Consider the following 9,230-nt stretch of genomic DNA (forward strand, 5'->3'; position numbering starts at 1 on the left):
TAATTACAAGATTATATGATAAATTAATTATTTGTAAAATTTGATTTGTATTTATCTTACGAATTAAACTGGATTAGGTCAAATTTTGATAAAGATAAAATTATATGATTAACTTAAATTATTTTAAAATTTGATCTAGAAGTTTTTGAAAAGTTTCAATACTTTCCCTCAAGTTTTGGAATTTAAATTTTGATTAAAAAGTTTTAATTTTGAAATATTAAATTATAAACCCCTAATGTTTTAAAAGTTTAAAATATAACCCTTATACTATTATAATATTTAAAGCTTAATATATATATATATATATATATATATATATATATATATGTGTGTGTGTGTGTGTGTGTGTGTATAAGACGATCCAGTCTTACCGTTAGTAGGCCTCATTCACAAAGCTGGTCTATAAGGGGTGTTTAAGGAAGTGGCTTGTAAAATGACCGCCACTAGGTATCCACTCTTACCCACCACACTCTTGACCAGTGGAGGGTCGTAAGCTTAACGGTTAGGATAGGATATTAATTCCTCATTAATAAGTATAATGATTATTATAAAGTAACTAAATGTTTTTGTAAATTCCCAATCTTATTTACTTTACGAAAAATGTGAAAATGATGCTATTCCATGAAATTGCACTTTGCACATTGTCAAAGTCATTAGTGGAGCGTATGTGGTTAACTGGCACACTAACTTAGACTAACAAGGGTGGCAAAGGGTAGCTCGAGAATTATCATATATCAATGTGGCGTGTGTGGTTAACCGGCACATTGATTAGGTGATAAATGACTCGAGAGTACCAAGCTAATTTGCATGGTTATTCACTCCTTGTTTGTGACCCTCAGTATCCCAGTCACAAACTTGAACGGCATAATCGAGATTAAACATGCCATTGAAAAGTTCAATGAATCTCAAAAGAATCTAGGAATTTCATTTCATTTAAAACCTAATTGTTCATTCCGTTTTTCGTGGTGGAATTGGTAAATCGTCATTTACCTACCTTCATATAATTTGCAATTGGATTACAGCTTCCCACTTCTGAATTGTGAATTATAGTGTTGGGTCCTAACCTTAATATTTCATTTGGGTGTTATATTAAGGATTGCTTATCTAATCAAAACTTTGTCTCTTTTCTTTTTCATATTTCCTGCTCAAACAATGTTTCTAGCTCGAACCCCTCAAGCTCCTTTTCTCTTTTGAACATTTGCGGGAAGGCCACTTTTGATGGGTCCAATTTCAATGATTGGATCTGCAACATCCGCATGGCCCTTCAATACGAGGAAAAATAATACATCATCGATGAAAAACTCAAAGAGATAGATGAAACTAAAGCATCCGCTGAAGAAATAGTTGAGTATGGGGCTCACGAAAAGAACGCGACAAAGGTGTCGTGTATAATGGTAGCCACTATGACTCCTAAGCTGCAAGGGTTCTACAAGGACTACTGGCCTTACGATATGTGCCAAGATTTGATGGAAAAGTACCATCAACGTGTGCGTCAAGAAAGGTACGTACGAGATTTTCGCCTCGTTGATAACGACCAAGATGAAAGATGGAGAGTCCATCACGAGCCACTTGCAAAGAATGCAAAGGTATGTGGATCGTTTGCTCACATTGAATGTCAACTTTTACGAAGAGCTGGAGATTGATATCATTCTCCGTTCTTTACCTCCCTATTATGATCAGTTCAAGATGACTTATCATATGAATAAGGAGGAAGTCACCTTGAGCAAGCTTCAAGGATTATTAAGAACTATTGAAAGTGGGTTGAAAGGAAAAGTTGTCGCAACCACTCCTACTGCTGCTACCCTAGTCTTGGCTTTTGGACATGGGAAGGGGAAGAAGAGGAAAGTTCCCTATAAGAATCAAAAGGGAAAGTCTCATGATGGATCTTCTTCAAATGGGTCCAAAGGAAAAGGTGGTTCTGATACTCCTTCATCCGATCCAAAAGAAGCAGAGTGATTCCATTGTCACGACAAAGGGAATTGGAAACGAAGCTGCCCGAAATATCTACAAAATATCAAGGATGGGAAGATAATGCCCACCTTTGCAAGTATTTATACTATTCAATTTAATAACTCATCGCATGCTAGTTCTTGGGTCCTAGATACAGGATGTGGTTTTCACATTTTTTTTTTGGTTTGTAGGGGCTAAGAAGAAGTAGGGATGTGGTTCATGGGAAGAACTTAATCATGGGGAATAGGAGAGCATCGCTTGTCACTAAGATTGGAGCTTATTCTTTAGTGCTTAGTAGAGGGTTAAGATTAGATTTGAAAGATTGTTGCTACTCGTTAGAAATGACAAGGAATATTATTTCCTTTCATAGTTTGTATAGACATGGTTTTAGATTTTCATTTAATAATGAAGTTGGTTCTATTAATGATTTTTATAATGGCATTTTTTATTTTGAAGCATTGCCTTGTAATGGTATATATGAAACTGTGATGCCTGTAGATAACTTAGGAAATAATGTGTTGCATATTGATTCTTACAATGGTTTGGACAAGGCATGCTTGTGGCATTATCATCTTGGACATGTCAACAAGAAGTGCATAGCCCAACTCCAAAAGGATGGAATCTTGGAGTTGTTTGATCTAAATTCGGATGACACGTGCGAATCTTGTTAGCTTGGAAAGATGACTAAATCACCTTTCACCGGTACTTGTAAAAGAGGTGAGGGATTGTTGGATCTCATACACACCGATCTGTGTGGGCCCTTCAGATCCACCACAAGGGATGCTAACCGCTTCTATGTTACGTTCATCGACGATTATAGCAGATATGGGTATATCTACTTAATCAAGCACAAGTCGGAAACCTTTGTAAAGTTCAAAGAGTTCAAACAAGAAGTGGAGAATCAATTGGGCAGCAAGATAAAGATGCTCAGATCTGATAGAGGTGGTGAGTATCTTAGTATCGAGTTCCACGACTATCTTAAGGAATGTGGAATTGTTTCACCATTGACGTTGCCTAGGACACCGCAGCTCAATGGTGTAGCTGAGAGGCGCAAACGAATCTTGTTGGACATGGTTCGTTCCATTATGAGTCAAGCTTCTCTACCTATCTCATTTTGGGGGTATGCCTTAGAGACTTCCGCCTATATCCTTAATCAAGTCCCAACTAAGAAGGTTGCCAAAGTACCACACAAGATGTGGATAGGGAAGGTTCCCTCGTTGGCACATATCAAGGTTTGGGGTTGCGAGGCTTTCGTAAGACGAGAGACTCACGGCAAGCTTGAACCTCGTGGTGAGCAGTGTATTTTTATCGGCTATCCATAGAAATCTTTAGATATCTCTTTTATAGACCGAGTCACAATGTTGTCTTCGTTGTGAGGAGAGGGGTTTTCTGAGAGAGAGAACTCATATGCCAAGAGGACAGTGGGACGCAAACTGATCTTGAAGAGCTTCAAGAGTCAAGCGATGAAGGAACCTGTAACACTAGCACTCAACTTAAGGAAGAGATTCCTATTAAACCAGTTGATGAGCCCTTACCTCTAAGACGTTCCATTAGAGTTAGTGTTCCGCCCGTATCGTATGGTTTCCATATAACAACTGAAGGTGATACGTTTATCAGCGATAGTACACTGATAAATTTGGATGAACCTAACAACTACAAGGAAGCCATGGTGGGCCCGGAGTCTACAAAATGGAAAGAGAAAATGGACTGTGAGATTTAGTCCATGTATGCCAATCAAGTTTGGAACTCGGTTGACAATGTATTGGGTCGTAAGACAATCAGGTGCAAGTAGATCTTCAAGAAGACCGACATGGATGGGAAAGAGCATACGTTCAAGGCATGATTGGTTGCGAAAGGCTTTACTCAAAACCCTGGGGTTGACTATGATGAGACCTTCTCACCAGTCGCCAAGATCAAGTCTATTAAAGTTATGTTGGCCATCGTTGCATTTCATGATTATGAAATTTGGCAGATGGATGTCAAAACTGCTTTCCTTAACGGGAAGTTGGCTGAAGATGCTTACATGTGTCAGCCAGAAGGTTTTGTGGATGCCAAATACCCCAATATAGTGTGCAAGATTGAGAAATCCATTTATGGATGGAAGCAAGCATCTCGCAGATGGAATCTTTGTTTCGATGAGAAAGTCAAAAAGTTTGAATTTCTGAGAATCGAGGATGAGTCCTGTGTGTATGTCGAGGCTAGTGGGAGTATAGTTAGCTTTCTAGTTTTGTATGTTGATGACATATTGCTCATAGGAAACGACATATCGACCTTGCAGGAGGTTAAGTCTTGGCTTGGGAAGTGTTTCGCTAGGAAGGATCTAAGAGAAGCTGTTTATATTCTAGGGATAAGGATATTTAGAAACAGAAGTAGGAGACTAATAGGATTTAGTCAAAGTACTTACTTGGACAAGGTGATGAAACGTTTTAGCGTGGAGAATTCCAAGAAAGGGGAACTACTAATCCAAAGCAATACCAAGTTGAGTAAGACTCAGAGTCTGAGTACCGATGTCGAGATAGCGGAAATGAGTCGAGTGTCATATGCTTCCACCATTGGCTTGATCATGTATGCTATAACATGTACTCGCCTTTATGTGGATTTTGCATTGAGCGTTGTTAGCTGATATCAAGGGAACCCGGGTAGAGCTCATTGGACCACAATGAAAAACATTCTTAAGTACCTGTGAAGGACTAAGGACTGGGTCCTTACCCTTGTTGGGAGTGTTGAATTGAGAGTAATAGGGTACAGTGACGCCAAATTTCAAACCGACAAAGATAACTTACGCTCTCAGTCGGGCTGGGTATTTACCCTGAATGGAGGAGCAATCACTTGGAAAAGTTCCAAGCATGAGACTGTAGCTGATTCAACGTGCGAATCAGAGTACATAGCAGCGAGCGAAGCGTTGAAAGAGGAAATATGGTTGAAGAACTTCATTGGAAACCTCGGATTTGTACCAGCCATAAAGGAGCCTTTGGAGATTTTCTATGATAACGAAGGAGTGGTTGCCTTAACCAAGGAACCAAGGGATCACGATAGATCAAGACATATCGACAGAAAATACCACTTCATCGGACATCAGGTAGAAAAGGGACTCCTCGTAGTAAAGAGGGTATCGTCAGAAAAGAACCCATCAGATCCCCTCATAAAGGGTCTGAGCAGGGTTAATCACTTACAACATCCAAGGAGCATTGGTCTGAAGGACAATATTAGTTTTAGTGATTAGATAGTTGTTTAGAAACTTATAATAGATAAAATGTAATTGATATCTGATGATTAAATAAAGGAGTTTTATTTATGAGTAAAGTTTACTATCTTGTGTCAATTGTTTACTATTGTTTCACTTTTGCATGTTTTACTTCCAGAATAATTAGATTGTTCAAATTATCTATAGTCAATCATGCTTTGGGAGTAAGTTATGAGGATAGATTGTCATGAATGGGTGTGTAGATTATCTAAGTGTTTAGACATAGCAAAGGTTTGCTGCAACGTTCATGAGTGCTCTTGAAATAAGATTTGAGTATTGGATTAAACCCACGCTCATTTGAATCACTTCATGGAATTTATCATGAGTGATTGTGATACAATAATATCATATAATCTTTAAACTGAGATATATGAGTTGTTGTTTACAAGTTGGTTGTGCATTGATAATGTGTAAACACATCAATAACTTGATGTTATAAAACGTGTTGTGGTGTACGTTTTGATGAGTAAATAGTACAAGCATATTGGTCAAAGTTTATATGTTCCTTTTATCCTAAGAGGGTAAAAGTGATATCTTGGGCCCCTCTATGATTTTGACTTGACTTATGTGTCGGGCCTAATCAAGACTGAATTGATGTGTTCAATTAAGTTCTATATCAAACGAATAAAAAGTCAAGAAACAAACTATTGGACATTGAGAATGATTATGTTCCATGTCATTGTCCACAAGATATCTTGTAGAACGGAGGACTATATGATCCCTTATCTAAAGGACGCGTCATTGACTAGGTCAGAGTTCGACAACGACTTTTGAGAGATACGATTGCTAATCGGATTTTGAAGTCGTACTTACAGTTATAGTTATTAGACTTATCCAAGTGGGAGACTGTTGGATTAGGTGTCTAAGCCCATAACTATAATTGGTATGTACTTGACCCGATAGTAGTATGGTCCTTTTGGGTTGCCTTCACCATAGCAATTTGATAGGATGAATTATGGAGAACGAGGTTTATTATGATTTATTAATATATTATAAGAATAATATATTAATTGAGAAATCATATTATTTAATTAGTATTGATCATAAATTAATTTGTAATTAATTTGGTGATCAAAAGAGACTGATTAAACTATAGGGACTAATATTGCAATTATCTAATAGTTGCAAGTTGGGCTTATGGATCCTTAGGAAGGGGTGGCCGAAATTATATGTGTAGCCCACATAGATTTCGTCCAAAGGGGGCCTTCTAGAAGGATCTACTGGACTGCTTAAGGCTTAAGTAATCAAATTTGGGTTTTACCTGAAACACTAGCAGCTCAGCTATAAATACACCCCTTGGCTCCTTCAAATCGGCCAATGCATAAGAAAAGAACCCTAGCCGATTTTAGAGCCTCCATTACCTCTCTCATAATCTTCCCATTGCTACTTGGTGTTTGTGACGCATTAGATCTACAATCTACAAGGGAAAGGTATTCATCTAACTATGTTTCAGTTATAAACTTCGAAAACTGTATGCTAGATTAGGGTTTATGCTTTGGATAATAATTTGCATGTATAACTTAAGCAAAACCTAGATCCAAAGCATTAGGGTTGCGTGTACACCATAGGAATGTTGTAGTGCTCAAAACCCATCAAACACCACTACCCCCAACTCCAGGTCATGAGTAGGATATCGAGCCTCATGCAGCTTCATCTGCTGAGAAGCATAAGTAATCACTCGTCCCCTCTGTGTAAGGACCACCCCCAAACTAGTGATGGATGCATCACAAAATACCATAAAATCCTCGACACAACCTCTGTCGTAGCATCTCAAAAGCAACCTGTTGCTCTGGGCCGTGCCAGAAATCCACTCCCTTCCTCGTCAGACGAGTGAGGAGTACTACGATCTTGAAGAAGCCCTGAATAAATATTTGATAGTATCTCGCAAAACCTAAGAAACTCCTGGTCTCTTAGGGAGATTTTGGAACCTCCCACTGCATCACGACCTCGATCTTGACCAGATCGACCACAATCCCGTCTTGGTTAACGAGATGTCCTAGGAACTGGACCTCTCGTAATCAAAACTCACACTTTGAGAACTTGGCATATAGCCATTTCGAGAAGCTCTCGAAGGTGCTCCTCATGCTACTCTCTGGTCTTGGAATACACCAAGATATCATCAATGAACACAATAACATATCGGTTGAGCGTCGACCTGCACAACCGATTCATCAAATCTATAAACACTACAGACGCATTGGTGAGCCCAAATGGCATCACCATGAACTCGTAATTCCCATAATGAGTCCAAAACGTAGTCTTCTCCACGTCCTCCTCTCTCACTCTCACCTGAGGATATCCATGTTGGATTAGATGTCTAAGCCCATAACTATTTTGGTATGTACTTGACCCGATTATGAGCATGGTCCTTTTGGGTTGCCTTCACCATAGCAACTGATAGGATGAATTAAGGAGAAAAAGGATTCATTATGATTTATTAATATATTATGTGCATAATATATTAAAAGAGAAATCATATTGTTTAATTGATATTGATCAAGAATTAATTTTGTGGTCAAAAGAGATTAATTAAATTAAGGGGACTGATACTATAATTATAAGATAGTTACAAAGTTGGACTTAATATCCATAAGGAAGTAGTGGACAAATTCTATATGAGAGTCCATATAGAAATCGTCCAAGGGGCCTTCTGGAAGGATTTTTGGGCTGCTTAAGGCCTAAGAAACTGGATTAGGGTTTCCAAGTTGAAAACCTTAGTATCCTCAACTATATAACTACCCCTAAGGCTCTCAAAAACGTAGCTAAGCATTCCTAAGAGTATCTTGGACATTTTTGGTGCCTCTCCTCTCTCTCTTGTTCATCCTTGTTGCTAATGGTGTTTGTGACTCCATTAGAGGTGCAACACTTGAGGCACTAAGATTTCATAAGTTAAGATTAAGAAGGATTGTGATTGTTATTGCTACATAAAAATCAAGGTAATGTTTCTAACCCTAATCATGTGTCAATTTCGAATTATATGCTAGTCAATTAGGTTTATTGCTTTGGTATTCAATGTTGTTTGTTTACTTAGAAAAGCCTGGATCAAAGCAATTAGGGTTGCATGTACACCATAAGATTTATGTTATGCACATAACCCAACAATCCAGACCTCAGGTCGAATGGGTATCCACTCTTACCCACCGCACTCTTGATGATTGAATGGGTATCCACTCTTACCCACCACATTCTTGACTAGTGCAGGGTCATTAGCTGAATGGGTAGGATAAGACACAACCTTCCATTATAAGTATAATGAAGTACGAAGTAACTAAACATTCTTATAAATTCCCAAATCTTGGTTACTTTAGGAAAAATGTGGAGTTGGTGCTAATCCATGAAATTGCACATTGCACCTTGTTGGTCGTTAGTTGAGCATGTGTGGTTAACTGGCACACTAATATGGGACCAATGAAGGATGACAATGGTTAGCTCGTAGATTATCATAGATCAATGGAGCGTGTGTGGTTAACCGACACATTGATAAGGTGATATACATCTTCGAGAGTAGCAAGCTAATTTGCATGGTTATCCACACCTTGTTTGTGATCCTCAGCATCCCAGTCGCAAACATGAAGGGCACAATCGAGATTTAAACATGATATTGAAAAGTTCAATGAATCTCAAAGGATCTAGGAGTTTCAATTCATTTAAAACCTAATTTTCAATTTTCGTTTTTCATGGTGAAAATTGGTAAATCGTCATTTACCTACCTTCAAATGTTCTGCAACTGGATTACGACATCCCTCTTCCAAGTTGTAGAATATTGTGTTGGGTCCTAGCCTTAATATCTCATTTGCGTGTTTTATTATGGACTCAATCAACTGACTTGAATTTCTCCCGATTTGTAGATGTCAAATTCTATCAACTATGATCTTCCTGAATCCTTTGGAAAAAGTTTTTCACATGAAGATGATGTTCCATGATTGGATTGTGGAAATGGAAATCATGCTTCACTTCCTCCACATCCTCCAATAATTCTCCCTGTCCCACGTGTTCAAAGACTTGAAAAGTTCAAGGTCACTCAAGCCCTATTGGC

This window comes from Lactuca sativa, chromosome 5 (assembly GCF_002870075.4).
Source record: "Lactuca sativa cultivar Salinas chromosome 5, Lsat_Salinas_v11, whole genome shotgun sequence".
NCBI lineage: Eukaryota > Viridiplantae > Streptophyta > Magnoliopsida > Asterales > Asteraceae > Lactuca > Lactuca sativa.